We start from the raw sequence: 19,009 nt of genomic DNA, 5'->3' as shown, positions 1-19,009 counted from the left end.
CATGTTCCGGCTGTCCTCCTCCTCCTCCTCGACTTTCTCCAGCCCAGGCTCCTCCTCACCCCTGTGGCTGGAAGGCCTGCACATAATCAGAGAAGAGAGCGGGATCCTGAATATGACCTTATTTACTCTGCCCTAGGAAAGGCCTCCAAGCATCCCTAAGCGTGTTAGGAAAATATTGCTGTGGAACATTTGACTTTCTTTCTTGTTCTCCTTCTCTTTAAATGTGTCTCACACAGGGCATCTAGTTCCCAAGGTTTGGCTAGAACATAGGCTCTGGAAGGAACTTCTGTAGAGTTCGGCTCCTTTTAAAAAATCATGATTTCGCCCCATTTTCCTACTTCCAGCTCCCTGTCCATTTCCTACCCTTGATGCCGACTCAATCCCAAAACTGTTCTGAAACACTTATGGTGTATCTTTATCATGAATATCGCTTCCTTCCCCATCTGAAGTGAAGGCAAGCTAAGCAAATACTGGGTGATTTGCTTTGCAAAGTTTTTTGGCTTCATAAGCTTTTCCAGTTCTTCAGGAAATAGAAGAAACCCTTCCCATGAAAGTAGAGAAATGTAAACCAGCTTATGATGTGGGAAAACACGGTTTGCATTGTTTATTCTTGGGTTTTAAGTGACCAAAAAATATTTACAAGACGTCATTCAGTAAATGTACATTAACAACAGCAACAACAACAGGAAGAAAACAGTGGGCACACTATAGCCATTATTTGGTAAGTCGTGCCCTGGAATGACTTAGAGAAATTGATTCCATTATAACACTTCTAAAAGCTGGCATGCAGAAATTTTAAATCAGGGGCAAGCATCTGTAAGAAAACAAAGTAGTAGGATAAAGCAAAATGCATGCTTTTCCTATTTTCTGTGAAATCACTTTGTCCTCCCCTTTTCTGATGCAAGCATCCCCCTTCCCCCCTGCACCCCCCACTTTTAAAGGCATTTCTTTCATTTTGAAACTTCCTTTCTGGTTTGGGTCAATTCTGAAGATTTACATAAAAGGTCCCGATCAGACCATTTGGTTGTGAGGTCCCTGCTTCCATCTGTTCCCCGAGTGGGGCTGGGTCTCAGGCAGCTCTCTGCTGTCCTGCATCCCAATAGGCAGACCGGCACCTGGAATCCGGGGTTCAGTGTTCTCTCTGTGTGGCGAGGACTTACACATTCCCACTTCGTGAAATCACATTATTCTAATGAGAATGCAAATGAAAGGAACGCTGTGGGAAATGGCTCTAGATGAGTTGCTTGTCAAAAATGTTTTACTGGGGAGGGGTACTGCAGGGGGGCGGGTGAGCCGAGCTCCCTCGTTCGCCAAGTGGCGTTTTCTGGGGGACTCGCGTTGGGTGGCACATGGCCAAGTCTGAAGGAAACACATCTTCATTGATGTGCCTATTGTTACTGGTTCTTATTCATGGTATTTAAACAACTCATGCAGGTTTTGACAGCTTTTCCCTTTTCGTATTTACATAGGACTTTTTATTTTGGTGAAATTTCCGAAGACCAGCAGTCCAGGGAGGCCGGGAGAGAAGTCGGGTCAAGGCAGGCTTGGGTGTGGCATTAGCTGAATGTTTCAAAGCTTGGGCCCAGGGAGGCATGCTGAAAACATTTGCTGCTGAGACACAAGTAAGAGCCATGGCCCTTGGTTAGTCTGCTGGGTAAATAAACCACTATTTAGGGAGAAATGGAGACAGGGTGGCAGGACAGCAAGAGGGGTTTCTCTTGGGCAACTGTGCACCCCTAACTCTCTGATTATATCTTAAAGTGATGTCTGGTCCTATGAAACCTTGGACTCTTATTATCCATGTAAGGGGTGAGAACTCCAGTGTTCTGTCCCTATCACCAAGGGCTGGTAATGGGGGCCACGGGAGGTGTGGCTATTAATGTCCTTACAGCAGTTCACGTGGATCGCTGGGGTTCAGAGGGACAGCTGGGCACATTTCCATGCAGCCCTGTCTGAGATGGGATATTTTCAGTGGACCAAAGTGATTCAGGTCCCTTGGTGAATACCGGACCTGTCAGACATGTAACAAGGTAGGCTCAAAAATAAAGCTTGGCATGACTCAAAATAAAATAACAGTTTTGTGAGGGTTGCAGAGAACAGCCCAGAGTGGGGGAAGACAATTTGGAAGCTGCCCTGTCAGGGGCAGGTAAGGGACTCAGGTCAACTCTGGACCTTTTAGGCTGAGGGATAGTTCATGTATGTTCTTAATAAGATGTTAATTTTCCATAGCATGCCATTAGATTGCAACACATTTTTTAGGGAAAGATGTTATCTTTATGGAGTTGACTTATTTGCAAACTTAACATAAGCTTTCAAACCCACAGAAAATATGGCAGTGTGTTTATATTTAAAATAGATTTTAAAAAATCCAGTGAGTTACTGTGAATTTACTTACCGCCCAATAATACAAGGATAAAAATAATTTATGCTCCTATTTTAATTAAAAGCAAATCATTTTTGTAAAGCAACAGGAGCTCAGTCTAGTGGTTAGAACACGCAGTGGGAGTGGAGACTCTTTTAGCTTTCTTCTTGGCTGGGGTGTGGACTGGCTGCTTGGTTGGGGCAGGCTCTTTACTCTCCTTACAGATTGTGCCAAATCCACCAAAACTGTGCTGTGTGGAGCCACTAACCAGAGGCATCCCGTGTGGCAAATTCCCAAGTCCCCATTTGAGATGTTGACAGTTGACGTCAAGGATAGGAAGACTGCCTCAGGGTGGAAAGCCTGTGCCTGAGCCAACAGGAACATGTAGGGTTTTCCATGTTTCCACAAAAGTTTGAAGTTAGAGGAGCAGCATGTTATGTTTGAAGGACCTACGGTTGATTCTCTTGGCCACCCTGGAAGACATCCAGTGTCCATAGACAGAAACATGGTGGAACCCCCTCTTGTTCCCAAGGCTGGCCCATTTCCCAAACTCAAGAGGATGAATGAGGTCACAAATGGGAGGAGATATGGGTAAAAATAATGGTCATGAGAGATGCTGCAGCCCACGATCACATCTGCTCTATATTCCCTCATCCAAAATGTGGTTATTGAGCACTTACTGCATACCTGGTTTGGAGATAAGCTGGCCTGTGCAGACTGAAGCAGGTAAGAAAGACTCCATGGCTAAGGGAAAGCACTGATGGGACCTGAGCACTGCTTAGTCTCCAGAAAATTGCTGGACGTTCTTTGGGGACACAAATGAAGGAGTCGTGTCTGTCTTCCAGGGATTAGAGCCATGTTGGAGACCCAAGGCAAAGTGTCAGCACAAGTAGCTCTGGTTGAGTGTTGGCCTTCATGAAGTAGTCAATAAGGGACAGACCCCTCCTATATAAGTCTGTTACTTATATAGGCATTAGGATGGAATGGGCTGGTGTCAACTTATATAAAAAGCACTGGTCTTAAAGTCTGAAAACTGGGTCTGGAAACTTGAATCATCTGCGTATGTACTCTGATTTTGGACAAAGCTCTTTATAGGCACATTGTCTACAACCAGGGTATGTTGAGGTTAAGAGGAGACAGAGGAGAGCATCCTTTTTGAAATGTAAAGCATAGTGCATGAATATAGTAACTTATCTTACTCTTTGACTTGTCACTTGTATTAGTCTTTTTGTAATCCCTAGAAAGGAAAGACTTTGTAGTTCCCCCATGACCGAGTACATAGGTAGGCATCAATAAACAAACTTTGGTCAGTAAATAGTAGGTGGATGGATGACTTTGTCTCGGCTGCTTCCAGAGGGGTCTAAGACTCTCATAACAATAGGGTGAAAATATCACTTCAGATGGAGAAAATCACTTGGTTGAAAAAAGAACAGACAGACATGTCTCTTCTCTTCCCAAAGTAATGAGCATGTATGTGCCATTCTGTTTTCCACCAATGCACAGGAGTGAAGCAAGAGGGGAAGACAGCAAGGGGCTCATTTTCTCATTTCCCTGTGGGTGCTTTCCCAACAGGGTATCCTTTCTTATACAATAGCTCTGAAAGTTGTTTCATTTCCCCCCCTTCCCCACAAGACCACCAGATGTGGTGAATCTGGCAGAAAGTCTCCATGTAGCCATGCATGTGCCAGGTTGCACTGATGTCACAGACTAGCGGATCAAGAGTATGACAGTCCTATACATGGGCCACTAAGGAGCTAGAATCCCACCTCCAGGAAATAATTAGCCATGACCAACAATTTAGCTTTGGTTCTCACAGTGAATGTGAGAGAGTTAAGGAAGGGCACAAGACTTGAATTTTGGCCTGCTTGCCTTAGGATTTTCACTCTCTGTAACTTAGATAAGTAGCTTTACATCTCTGGGCCTCAGTTTCCTTGTTATTTAAATGGGTAGTGATAGTATTTCCCTAGAATCATTGATAGAAACATTTAAAGAGAGATGTATGTAAATGCTAATTATTATATTGGATACAATTCAGCGATGGAAAAAGTCAATATGGGTTGGAATAATCAGGAAAAATACCATGGTAAAGAAGAAGAAATTGCTGGACCATGACATTTCCAATCCCAGTTCCAGACAAGCAGAGAATGAGCTTGGTGAGTGGAGAAAAAAGTATCAAGGCCTTGAGTCTGATGAGGGAGCAGAGGTGATTCTCTCCTCCACTGTCACAGGAGCCAGGAAGACTATTTGAGAAGCAAGGAGGGGAACAGAAGAAACCAGGCAGCTTGTCACCCAAGACATCAGGTTGAAATACCTGAATGGAGAAGAAGAGAGGGATGAGAGGAAATTCAAACAGATAGAGACTAGAAGTTGAGAGTAAAGGGTGAGAGGCCTAGGCTGGGGAATGCTTGTGGGCCACATATCCACTCATTCAGCAGACAGCTATGGAATAACTTCTCTGTGCCATATGCTCTTGCATGGCCCTGGGAATATGGTAAAAAGGAAAAAAGAAATCCCTGCTATAGGTCACATTCTAGCAGGAAGGAGATAGAGTATAAATAAAGTAATTAAACTGTGTAAAATGATATAAGGTTCTAGGTGTTGGTGGTAGGAGTCTATACAGTGTCAGTGGAAAAGGGGTTGGTCAACTTTAAATTTGGTGTTTAAGGAAGGCTTCATGTTAAAAGTGATATTTGAGCAAAGACTTGAAAGAGGTGACCCCGGGAGAGCAATTTAGAGGTTAAGACAAGGACACAGAAGAGTAAAAGTGATGTTTTGGATCACGATGCCCTTCGAGTTGTTGAAGAGCCAACAGGGTTTGCTTATGGGCTGGATGTGGAGTGAAAGAGAGTGAAGAGCTGGGGATGGTTCCAAATTTTGGAACCAGGTAAAAGGAAGGTGGAGATATAGAAATCTGTGTAGGAATAGGTTGGGTGAGGAAAACAAAACAAAACAGGAGCTCAATTTTGGACACGTTAAATGTGCAAATGCCCATTAGACACCTATGTGGCAGGCCAGGTAAGCAGCTGGGTATATGATTCTCAAGATCAAGGGAGAAGTCTTGGCTGGAGTTACAAATTTGTCAAGTTTATCAGGATGTGGATGGAATTTCAAGCTATGAAACTAGATGTACTCATCAACAGAGTGGATATACAGAGTTAAAGAAAGAGGTCCACAGGCTGAGCTCTAAAGCACGTCTCCATGGGGGTTGAAGAAGTGAGGAAGAGTCAGTAAAGGAGACAGAAATTGCCACCAGTGATGTAGGAGGAAAACCAAGAGAGTGTCATGTACTGAAAGCCAAATGAGAAAGTTTCTCAAGGAATAAGGAATAATTAGTTGCACCACATGCCACGGGTATGTCAAACCAGCAAGGACTGAGGATTGACCATTAGATTTAGCAACATGGAAGTTATTGACCTTAACTCTATTGAGACTGGTCTACATATGTACACTAAAAGCATTATAGTGGGTTGGGCACAAAAGATCCGAGTTCTAGTCCCAAGTTCACCACACTCTTTTCTGTGTGACTTTGGCAAAGTTACTCTGTCCATATATTTTTTTCCTGTCATTTCCATAAATGTGAGATGGTATTAAATGCTGTTCACCCTAACTCAGGTTTTCATGACTTAGGATCAACACACCTCTTAAGGTAAAATCAGATTGACAAATATTGACTTGAGTCACCTCTGGAAAGCTGAATGCCACTCTGAGATATTTGCCAGGGGTGTATTGTTATGCTATCATGAGTATGGCTAGCTCCAGCTTTCTCTCTTGGGATTCTGTGCTATGACTGGTAGCTGTTGTCTTCTGGTGAGGCTTTAAATGCTGTTCCTGTGCAAAACCTTACAAAATAACACACAACTAGAAGGAAATCAAAGCAGAGAAGGAGAGAAAGGGGACACTTACATCATAGCAATGCAAACAGCTTAAAATTTTATGAGTCACTCTTGTTCTTAAGAGATTTCCACTCTATCTGGCTCGGCCATCTTCTCTGCTCTTTGCCCTTTGCTTTCAGAAGCAAAAGCCCTTTGGAGTAGTCCACTTAGGCTAGGGTATGCTGTAAAAACTAGTAACTCCAAGACGTCAAGGTTAACTCCATAAAAGTTCTCACATCTTCAGTTGCATGGCAGGTGTTCAGCACAAGCATCCTCAGGGCTAGCTCAGGAGTCATCTCAACATGGTGTCTCCCCTGTTCTTGTGATGGGAGAACAGAGTGCTGGAGAATGTCATATGTACAAAAAACCCTGTGCCCTGAAGTCAGTCATGTTACTTCTGCTCCCAACTCACTAGCCTTAACTACCCATAGGACCCATTCAGCTACAAGGGGGGTGGGAAATGGAGGGAACATAGGGGATCTTGGGCAGGCTTCCACAACATTCCCTTGAAATCCTCTCATTTTTCATATGCAGAGCAAATAATTTCTCCCTAAATTAATTTTTGAAGTCCTTCCCAAGCCTTTAAACAAGTCAACATCCTTCTTTCATTGCTGGCTTCTGTCTGAGATGGTCAGGGGGAAGATACAGGAGATGCGGTGAGCTTGTTCCATAGATAAATTGTAATGACCAAACGGGCCAGTTGTTGTGAGGGTCCCTTGCAGATTGTAAAGCACTGCAGTCATAGAAAACATTTCTGTGGCACTCACTCAGTGCCAAGGGCTTCGCATGTATTAATGTAATTAATCCTCACGAATACCCCACAAGTTAGGCACCATCATTAGCTCCACATTGACAATTAGCAAATTGAGGTATAGAGAAGTTAATTAACTTGCCCAAGGGCATACTAGTGTTAAGTATCAGAGCTGGAGTTCAAGTGTAGGCTGTCTAACCCCAGAATCCATGCTCTTGACCATTAGAGTATATTGCCTTTTTGTAGAGTTGACCACCACCCAAATGTGCCTCTCACTGTCCCTGATGGAGCAAATGCACCATAGCTCTGAGTCCAGCAAGGTGCTGGGAAGTAAGTTCTGTTCATAGGGCAATCTGTTCCATTGTTTTTGCAGGGAAGGGCATGGTGGCAGAGAAGTGTGCTTTTGGAAGGGTGTGTGGTCAACATTATGAATGTTCACCAATGTCTACTTCTTCTCTACCTCTGGCATATGGAGAATTACTCTTCCTCATCCTTGAAGTTAGGAAAGACCACGGGCTTCATTCTGGCCAGTGAAATGGTCTGTCATTTCAGGTAAAAGCATTCAAGAGGTAGTGCTCCCTCTGTGTGCTATCTTCCTCAGGGACTGGAAAAGTGTGCGGTGCCTTGGAAGGAACATCCAACTGAGGCAGACAGAATTGCTGCACCACTGCGGGGCAGACACCTGTCTCCAAGTATTTCCAGGGCCCACAGTGGCATTGCAAGATCAAGAAATAAAAGTGTGTTTTAAGCTCCTGAGATTTTGAGATTGTATGTTACTGAAGCAGAACTCAACACATCCTGCTTGATGTAGGTGGTTTTGTGAAATGTGAATCAGAGTGGATTTAGAGGTGGGTTAGAGAAGAAGAAGGGAACATAAAACAAGAAGTGTGTTGTTACTTTGCCTATCTCTTTTCTGGGCATGTAGAAACAGAATGTACTTTGAAGCTTCTTCCAGTTTTATCTTGGTGGTTGGACACCATTCCTCTGAGTCCACAGCTCATGACCACTCAGGGGGCAGCAATGAAGGAGAACCCTACATCCAAGTTATAACGGGACTTGGAACTCCTATTATGTTCCTCCCTGAACTCCTACTGTTCTGCACCTTGGAAAGGGCTAAAGACCTCATGTAAAAGCTCATTTCTTGGATTTCTGCCTTGGCGGCAGTATTTTACAAATAGTTCATTGAAATTGAAGTTGTTGGTAAAATTGATCTATTTCATGTTTTTAGAGCTTTTCTGAAAAGGGACAATGCTGTGCAATCCTTGATTCCTTTCTCACCTCCCATGCTTTGCCCTATCCATGCTTTTCCCAGCTTTGCTGGGGCACCAAGGGTGGTGATCAGCATCTTCCCATATACCTTAACATGGAATTCATGTGAAGGAGAAGCTGGGCTTTAGAACACGTCTAAGATGGCTTCACTTCTATCTGCATCGCTAGGATCAGCTTCGGGGTTTGATTTGTGATGTCGGAGGAATCCAAAGTCAGAGGCACTCTTGGGAAGATTAGGGACATTTTCATGCAAGAGAGGAAAACGGCTCTTCTCTGATATTCTGATGGTCTTCCTAGTTACACTCACCAGGGCTCTCCCTCTCTCTTCCTTTACACTGCCTAGCAACGTCCAGAGTTGATAATGAATATGGCTCAAAACTCATATTCTAGAAGCCGAACCATCTCTCCCCCTCATCCTAAGAGGAGAGCCTTCGGAAGGAAGGTCTGAGTTGACGTGCAGAATGATCTCTCAGGTTTCATTCCTGGACTCGTTTCCTTACTCACAAAGCGTTTGTTCTTTTAAAGGAACCAATATGTTTGTGTAACTGACGTGAAGCAAGCTTGACTCCAAAAAGATTTAGCTTAATATCTGCCTATGCATTCCGGGGGCCGGCCGTCTGTGGGATGTGCATTAAAGGCCCTGGCGGTGGCTCAGCTCGTCACGTATGATATTGGGCACGCAAATGTGACGTGATGCCCATGTACTCTTGAGGGTAATTCAATGTGCCAGCCAGCTCGATGGGCAGAGAAGCTATAAACATAGTTGTCACAAGTGAGAAAGAGCGCTGGGTCGAAGGCGGGCTGGAGAAGCAGACAGCATCGGAACCTGTCTCCGAGCCCTAATGAAAGTGTTAATTAGTGTATTACAGAATTTACCGTGAGAACAGCCTCTCCACCAGACCCCTCCAGTGCCACACTCCTCATTAACCACTTCTTTCTCTTGCCCTGGCTTCTCTGGGCTCCTTTTCCCAGGCAAAGCAGAGGCAGGGAGGAGGACGAAGATGGGATCGTCAGTGGAAGGGAAGCGTTCCGGGGCCCTTTGCTAAAATGGGAAGGCCAGCAGGGCACATGGCTGTCTGATGTTTATAGGAATAAGTACACATTTAATCTACATAATCATTAATCTTTCTTTATGTAAAAATGATTAGTAAATAGGGTTTTTAAGCAACTGTTTAGTTTACACATTGGCATCATAGATTAACTTATTTCTAAAACACTAGATTTTATCACTTTGCCTAATGATTTGTCACATGATTTATTGGGTAATATGATAAATCATGGGCAATTTATTGTTTATCCTATAAAGAGTGCAACAATTCATTAAACAGTGATGAAACCCAGCAGCCGTGCCGGAAAGCCCACCTTGTTGGCTGCTGCCCTCAGTGGGGCGAACGTTCTTCCGGGATTGGGGTGGTTCTTCTCCGTGTCCAGGTTCACAGTCTGGGGGCACTTAGACTGCACTAAAATTAAATAGTTTTAGAAAATAATGGTGCAGTCATAATCTTATACTCTGGCCATATTTATTTTATATGGAAAAATAAAGTCTAAGGCCTGATGGGTGCTAAATCCGTGGATTTATTTGTGATAATAAATGTGGCATTCTTTGTTACGAAGGCATTAAACTTAATGGCAATGTTTCATAATCCTGCATGGCAGCTGTGTTTCCTTTTTCCTAGCTTTATTTCAGGCCAAAGCACCCGCCGGGAGTCTCTTGGGGACGTTTCTGGGTGTTCTGCAAGCTCAGAGGTCATCTTGGTGCCCGAGGAGCCTGGGAGACAGACACAGAGCTGAGGGCAGAGACAGCAGTGGGGTCCAAAGTAAGATTCTGACCTCTGACCTGGAACCTCCTCCCTGGGACACACGAACCTCTTTTAAGAGAAGTTCGTACCTAGCCGCCTGGTCCTCTCACGTTGCAGGGAGATACCAGACATTGCCAGCTTTTCCAGAGCAGTCTCTTGTCTTCCTGTGTCTTGCTTCTTTGCCATTCCTTCCTTTCTGTAATTCTCTTTCTTTTGCACTCAGTATAAGAGACCTCACCAGTTCCTCTGTGACTTTGGTGTTGGAATGACTCCTTAGACTTTTATAGCCAGAGCAGAACGTATGGGTTGGAGCACAAGACCCATGCGAGGCCAACCAGAGCTGGACTGGGTGGAAACTGCCTGTGTAGAGTGTACCATAGCAGGAGGAAGCCTAGAACTATTGCTGACCACCTTCTCCTCCCAACGACAGAGAACAAGGGCCCCTGAGAGTGAAGCTAGAGCAGGTCAAGACTGGTGAGACCCACCCCTGTGTTAATTACCATATTACATGCTCCTTAGCCTATGACATCATGTGAATTCCTGGATCCAGCCCTTCCTGAAACTAACTAGGACCTTTTTTATCCTTGTTTTCCTTGTTATTGTTCAAGCCAATTTGACCATCTTCAAACAGATTTACAGTCAAAAAAGAATCTCATGAATATACTAGCTCTCCCATCAGGCTGGGTCCCTGTCTTCTGATCAGGATGGAGAAGGGGAATTTCACTCCCCAGTCTGCCTTCTCCATCTCCATGGTGTCATGCATACTGTGATTATCTGAGTGCAAGCATCAGCAGAGGTGCCCCGGGGCTCTCACCTTACCCAGAATAGTTCTGCCTTGACCTATTTTATATATGGGGCCTCCATGTCCAATTTCCCTTTAAAATAGTCCAGCTACTGCCTAGGGAAGAAGGCAGCACCTTCTGTAGATTGTAAGTTCCTGCAAGGAAGACACTGTGCATCGCTGGTGGTGTGTGGTGTGGGGCACGTGGTACTAAGCATGAGACAGTTTTTACATGGTGGGCCCTCCATAAACGTGGCTTCCTTCTTTGATTTTGGAGAGAAACGAAGACAATCTGAGTGTGGATGACAGATGCTTTCCTAGGTTGTCCAGAGGCAAGGGAAACCCTTGGTAGAAGCTACAGTGTTTAGGCAGAGAGAGATGGAAGATTTGAGATGGCTGCAAAGTCCTTGCCACTCTTCCCACAGAGGGTTGGACTCTACCTTCTCTTCCCCTGAACCTAGGAGGGTCTTAGGGATTTTCTTAGCAGTCATGGCAAAAGCAAGGTGCTGGCCCTTCTTCCATGGCTATGTCCTGAGAAACTTGCAGCTCCAACCTCTTCCTTTTTTTTTTTTTTTTAAGATTTTATTTATTTATTTGACAGACAGAATTCACAAGTAGGCAGAGAGGCGGGCAGAGAGAGAGGGAGGAAGCAGGCTCCCTCCTGAGCAGAGACACCTGAGATCATGACCTGAGCTGAAGGCAGAGGCTTTAACCCACTGAGCCACCCAGGCGCCCCCAGCCTCTTCCTTTTATAATGCTAGTTCCAGCGGGAGCCAGGCTCCAAGGAAAAAGTCGACACATCCTGAGCCCGCCATGTGGGGAAGGAGCCCACTAGCTGTGGAGGGAGGCTGGACAGCTTCCAGCTCTACCAGTCACGCTGGCCCAGGCTAGTCACGTGAGCGAAGGGCCTTTGGATGACTCCGGGCCGAACCACCCCCTGGCTGTAGGCACACGAGGACTGTCTAATCAATGCACACGAGTAAGAAGGATAATCATATGTTGAGAGTAAGTTTGGGGTGCTTTGCTGTACAGCAGTAGATAACCAGACCTGGGAGGTAGCTCCTTCATCACACATGTGGCCCATGGCACTTTGGATTACATGATCTCTAATGTTCCTTTAACCTTCAAAATGCATTGATCCCACAAACTTTTAGAGCTGATAGTTTCTCTTCCTATCTCTTCCCAAATACTCATGGGGAGTCCCCAATGCGATAGAAGGAGTGTAGGCTGCAGGGGAGGGCACCTGTTCTGTGTTTCCTCTGCCAGCAAGGAGCTGGGCCCCAGTAGAGGATCGTATCTCCTCTCCTCCTCATATCTCAGCCCACCACCCCAGCTTCTCCATACAGGGTGTCCCTCCACTTCCCCCCCCCCCTTGCCATGACTGCATCACCCCATTCAGTCTTCTTCAGAGCCCCTGGTGTCATTCTGAATCTAGAACAGCTTCACGGATGTGCTTTGTCAATTTCACTTGGTCTCCCATAGAATGTGACCCAGTGACAGCAGAGACCCACGCCATAGCTAGAGCTGTGTCTGGCACGCAGCCTCATGAACATGACCAAACATTGATACAAACTGTTACAATGAATGGGCCGTTCTCGTTCCCCTGTCCCACCCACTGCAGGGCAGCTATGAAACTAAGTGCCCTCTGTGGCACCTGCTGGCATGGACAGTTCAAGACCTCAAGATCCGAGGACTCTAAGGAGGTTGGGGCAGGCTGGGAACAAGGACATTCTTAACCTCCAAGGGGTCGGACCATGAGAGTTGTGATCCCTACCTGTAAACATCTTCTCCTTGGCGGGATACCAGGAAGACCTCAGGGGCTCCCCCAGAAGTGCTCGGCTCACCCAACTACAGGGGCTGGGGCGAGTCTCTGGCCAGTCCCAAAGGAGCTTGTAAGTTTTGGAACGTGTTTCTGCCACCTCCTTCTTAATACCTCATAAAATACTATTTGCCAATAATGTCACCCTGTAATTACATTGGCTGAGCTCGTGCCATCTGTGTGTGTGCTCTTTTTTTCATTATGGGGCTTCAACCTTTCGAATGGTGTCAACTGACACCATAATTAGTATAGTTTACTGCAGCACTGATTATGAAGGCCTTCTTGTCAATCAGCCTCTGTTTGTTTCTGTTGGAGGAACCATTATTCCTTTACCTGTAAACCCTGGCTAATTCGCAGGGCATGGGCGTGCAGGGCTGTGTGTGTGTGTGTGTGTCAGAGAGAGAGAGGGAGAGAAAGGGGCGCTCCTGGGCCCTGCCTGCGCTTGACCACCTAGCTTCGAAGTGGTCACCTTGCTTCCGGCCTTGTGACCCAGTGCCCTTGGCCAGAGCTTTGGGAGAAGGAGACCTCCCCCACCCCCACCCCTTGAGCCTGTGTAAAGGGACAGGGAGCCATGTGCCACTTCGGCCTCTCCACCCGGGGGGCCACACGTGGCCTTGGCAAGTCACTCGACCTGTCTGTGGCTCCGTCTCCCACCCAGCTCTCCTTCCTGCCCTACCTGCCTCCAGAGGCTTCAAAGAGCTAACAGATGTGGAAGAGCTTTTGAAATAAGCATGCCATATAAATTCAAGGTGTTTGGGAATGGTTTTCTCATAAACCTGCCAACACTATCTTCTTGGAAAAGACAGAAGTCACAAATCCACTCTTGTTTTAATTTACCCTGGTGTTTCCTCAGCAGATGGTTAAAGAGCTTCCTGTCAGGTGCCCTCTGCACCAGCCCCTAGTGGCTAACATCTCCCCAGCAAACCCCAGGGAAGCGGCCCCCCTCGAGGCGTGGGTCTGGCTTCCTGTGATCCCCACAAATGTCCTGCTGGGAGGAGCCCCAGGGCCCTTCTCTTCTCCCGAGTTCCTGGGGTTCAGCGTGAAGAGGCAGCGTCTACCTTTTCCCGGCCTGCCTCGCTCCTCTTCCTGTAGGGCATGGAGAGACTTGTCTGAAGCCTGGATATGTCTCCACTCTTGCAAGCTGGTGGAGGGCACACCCAGGCGAGGACCAGCCTGACTTCCAGGAATGGAAGAACCTGTCCATGGGATCGTGGGCCCTGTGCTCCACTGGGCAAAAGACAGGTCACCTTCACCCCTGCCACTGGCAGCCTGTTTTTCCTGAACACCAGATTCCCCACACGGGCCCCATGTCTGGGCTTTTCTCTGCAGGGAGAGTTAGCGAGTCCGGTTTTAGTTGAAAGTCAAGCCTTACCCTTCCGCTCTACCCAGACAGCCGTCATCACCTCTCTGCCTCCTGACCCCATTTCTCAGAGTTCAGATCTCGGGGTGGGCTGGGCACAAAATGGCTTAAGTTGTACATAACTTCCACTTTTTTTTTTAAAGATTTTATTTATTTATTTGACAGAGGTCACAAGTAGGCAGAGAGGCAGGCAGAGAGAGTGGGGGAAGCAGGCTCCCAGCCGAGCAGAAGCCCGATGGGGGGCTCAATCCTAGGACCCTGGGATCATGACCTGAACCGAAGGCAGAGGCTTAACCCACTGAGCCACACAGGCGCCCCCATAACTTCCACTTTTAATGGTACTTATTTCTCAGGTGATTCTCCCTGGGGATTATTTTCCTTACCAGGACACAACCAGCTCCAGTGACAGGACACTCTGTCACCGTATGGCAGCTCCTGGCACAGGAGAGCAACGTGCTTCTTCCAAAACAGCCTCCTCACTGCTCCAGACAGCACCCTCCAGCTTACATCTGTAAGTCCTGACTTTGCCCTTGGACGCACCATAGAGCAGGCCTGTTCCTCTGATTCTCTAGAATTTTTGTGTCTCTTTTCTCCTTTAGCTCATCTGTCTCCCTCCCAGGATCCCTGAGGTACACATTTCAAGGGTCTGCCTTTTACACTTGTCATGGCAGCGGCCAAAGATTCACGTAAGATCTCAGCCTGCCTTCCAGAAACATGTGGCAGGGGTAGCTCTCGATTTCCAAGCTCCAAGGCCACTTTCCCATCCCTTTCCTGCCCTAACACACACATACCCTTATCAGGACATTGTTGCTGAGGGGTTATACAAATCCCTACCAAGTGCCAACCATGCCGTGGAACATGGCAATGCACTCGAGGTTGTCCCTGGCCCTTTTGGGGACCGACTGGGAAAATCCAATTTGATATCTCCCAGGGTCTGCGAAGTCCTGTTCTGGCTTGAGGAGCTGAGAGAAGAGGCGGGGTTTTCCTCACCTGTGCCCAGGTGATCCCGTGGACTTCTAGCCACGTTCCAGTTCTTTCTTCCTGGTCATCCTCCTCACTTTCCCTCTCCAGGGTCATTTCCCCCAGCACTGCCTGCTTGGAACTGAAGTTCCTCCCTCTGACTTCACACTCAGCCCTCCTCCTGCCCTCCCTTGATTCGGCTTTCTTTCTGTGCACCCCAGTGTTCCCAGTTTGGGAGTTGGGCAGCTCAGAGACGCAGGGGTCTTAGCAGGCAGGTGCACCTCCTTCTAGAGATGCAGAGAGGCATTTTGTAAACATCAGAGCCAATTCAAACCCCCCAGAGGATGAGCATGTAATGTGGCTTATGCTAGATTATTCTTGCTTAAGTTAGAGTCTATGATTTAGCATTCCTGTTTAGCTGCGGAATTCCACGGAGGATGTTGCTGGATCCCAAATCTTTTGTCGGTGTAATTGAGCATAACATCTTTTCAGGTTTGTATTTCAAAAGATGCATTATCTCTTCTCATCCATTTGTTCTATTTGAGCTATTCAAAACTTTTAGCTTGCCCCATCCCTCTGAAGGAATTTGAGTTTTAGGCTGATAATTTATGTTTATGCTGAGAATGTGATTTCCTTTCTGCACCGGGAATGATTAATAGACTTCTTTCTGTAAATTAGTATGGGAGAGAATATAGGTAAATTGCTAACCGAACTGAGAATTTCACTTTGTTCCAATGATTTCCTCAAGCTCTTTCTTATTTGTGTTCCCGAGACACACCATTCCAACTGGTCTGTGCACAACTTGACCACCTCCTTGGCCCTCGTCCTGGGTTCCCGCCTCCTGTCAACTTTCCTTTATGAGCAAGGATCCACACCCCCGCCCACACCAGCCCGCTGACTGTTATCACATGGTTGATGAGCAAGGAATGGTTTTCAAATTTTGAAGTGGTTGAAAAAGTCAACAGAAGAATAATTATTTTGTGGTATGCGAGCATTATGTGAAATTTCAGTTTCAGCGTCCCTAAATGAAGTTTTGTGGGAACACAGCCACACTCGCTCACTTACCTACCGTCTGGCTGATTTCATACTGTAAGGGCAGAGGCTGACTCACTCCAACAGGGACCCTATGGTCTGCAAAGCCTAAAATATTTATGACCTGGCCCTTCAGCAGAAAAAGTTTGCCATCTCCCCTGTTAGAGGAAGGATGAGAGCTTGCTTGTGTCTCAGGTGGATATTGGGGTGTGGGGCTGGATGGATTACTCATCTTTTAATGGCCACATTTTAATTTCTCTTGAAGAATACCTGCCCCCTTTTGCTCTCAGTCCACGTGATTGAAAAGATTTGATTCTCTCCCTCAGCGTGGCCTTGCCCCAGAGACGGAGTGCTTGGTTAAGGCTGGAGTCAGTCATCTCAACCTCAGCACACTTCCCCCACCCAGGGTGGAGTGATTGATTCAAGATGGTCACTAGACTCCACTGGACCAATGAGGTCTGCGTCAGGGCTTCTGGGAGAGAAGGAGGTGCTCTTCCTGTGAGGTGTGAATCAGAGCACACAGAGGTAGAAGCAAGTAGAGGCATCTTATGATGGTGAGATACTTATTAAGGGAGGCAGGGGCTGATGACTTTATTTCAGTTCCAAATCAAGCCAGATTGGATGCCCTTACACCTTTGTGTGTTTGGTCAAGCCCGTGAGTTTCAGCTTAAATGCGTTTCCATAGTTCGTGGATTGTGTTTGTGTCAGGTCTGGCTCAAAGCAGCCTGCTGATCCCTGTAGACTGGCTGGGAAGATCTGTCTACAGCCCCAGGGCTGGCCCCCGGGGACCCCCAGCACTGGACCAGACACCTGCTTCCCTTCCAGCCAAGACTTAGTTGATCCCAAAGCCTCAGGTGGATTTTTCATGCTTTCTCAGGAGTGATGGGACTAGAGTTCTGGGTCACAGGAATGGTATGCAGCAGGGAGAGAGGGAGGACAACTGAGCTGACAGGACAGAAGCGCCATTGCAAATCCCTCCCAGGCATCAGCCATCTCTGGGGTGGAACTCAGGCTATGCCAGCTGGCAGACAAACACAGTGGACGTATGAAAGCCTGGACTGGGCATCAGCCCTGTGTGTCATGGTCTACAAGGCCTGAGCACATGGCTGAGTCTCCATGAAACTTGGGGTCTTCTTGAATGGGAATCATTATAACACTTGTTTACCCTTGGGTGTTGTAGAGAATAATCAAGATAATCCAGGTAAAAGCAGTGTGTAAGCTGCAAAGGAATGAATGAATGCTGCTGGGGGTTCTGGTACCCAGCAACAAGTACTGCTCTGTCAACAAGTAGAACTTAGGGGAGGGGAGGTAGGGCACTATGTGGCTTCCATCCTCACAAGCATGATGGAAGTATGCCTCCTCTCTTTCATAATGCCCATCTCAACTGCCACAGAAGTGGATAAAGCAAGTACCAGTAGCCCTATTTAAGGAAGGAAAAAGCAGAGAATGGGGCCATTGAGTGGTTTGTCTAAGATCTCCCAGCTGGGGTAATACCAGGTCTCCAAGCTCTTGGTCTAGGCATTTATAGCAATGTTGCCTCCAGAAACAAAGTCTGGAAGAAGTAAGAGCAGCCTGTGATGGCCCGTCTCATTCTGGACCTGTTGTCAGTGGAACACACATGGCAGCCGGCAATGCTAACAGTATGTCCTGGCCTGGCCCCATCTGCCTGCCCACCCACGATGCCAAGGGAGGTGGCTGACTCTGGCAGGGTGTGGTCTGTGACAATGATGGTGATGGGGTTCTCCGTGGGTGCCCTCCATGTTACAGACGACTCTTGAGGTTTCACGGACAATTAAACAGATCCAGAAAACAACATGTGGCCACATGAGGTTTAAAAGAAACAGTGCGTATGGATTCAATTTCCTCTAGCACAAGTGTGTTTAAGCATAAAGGAAGAAGTGTCTGGGATAGATGAATTTAGAATGTCTGAAGTCTCTTCTAGGCTGACTCTCTGTGGTGCCCCATTGCTTTTACATAGATTCCACTCTAGGTCTTTCCTCAGAAACCCAGCATTATGCCATGAACTGATCCCTTCATAGCAAGATGGTTCTCAAACACTAAGCTGTGGGGTGACCCCCAGTTTGACCTTCCATTTGAGTTTTCAAAATGGGTCTATTTTGCATGGTTCATGGTGGTACTTCCTGCCCATATGAAAGACAGTAGGGAACAAACTGGGTGTCTGAGATGCTCAGAGCTAGACATCTCAGCCGAGATCAGGGGAAGGGTCCAGTGTCCTTGAAAAGAGAGAGGAATGCATGGCAGCCTAGTGGGGACTACTTCTGGCTCAGAGCTCTTTCAAAAAAAGTTCTTCCCATCAGTTGAGGGGAGATGGGACAAGGAAGAAGGGCTGGAAGGAGTAATAGTATGGCAAGCTAGAGGGCGGGATGATACCCTGGGGGTGGGCAGCTCTTTTCTCAAGTCCAATCAAGCCTCCACAACTGCAAAGCACCAGAACACTGCTCAGCTTTCATGGGGAAAAGCACTGGAAGGAAGAGAGGATTTTGCAAAGGCCATCCGCTGTCAATATTCTCAGCCCCAAACAAGGAGAGGCCCATATGGAGTAACAAGTCACCAGTCAATGCAAAAATGACCCCAGGTCCTGCCATTGGAGATGGCTGCAGAGAGAAGACTCCCCCAGAAGGTGTATTTGGAGCCCTAAGACCAGGTCTGTCCTGGGGGAGTGGGTGAAGGGTCTGTGCAGCCTCCTGCTGCCCCCAGTATGGGAACTTCCCCGATGGACTCCCCTTCTCATGGCAGTTGCCTGAGAGTAGTAAGAAATCATAAGGAAAACTCCACCAGGAAAGAAGGAGGGACAGGCTGCCCTTGTTCTCTGTTGATGAGGGGGAAGAAGGCAAAGGCCTTTGCCTTCATGTGACAACAGAAATTTGTTTACTTGGCAACTCATTTTCCACAGCCCCAGGTAGAAAAATTAACCCATCCATTTGCTATAAATGAGCCAAAATCCCCTCCCTGAGGCTTTCACAAAATTCTTGCTATTTCTGTT

The sequence above is a fragment of the Lutra lutra genome, chromosome 17 (assembly GCF_902655055.1).
Source record: "Lutra lutra chromosome 17, mLutLut1.2, whole genome shotgun sequence".
Classification (NCBI taxonomy): Eukaryota; Metazoa; Chordata; class Mammalia; order Carnivora; family Mustelidae; genus Lutra; species Lutra lutra.
Note: the sequence above shows the minus strand (reverse complement) of the source record.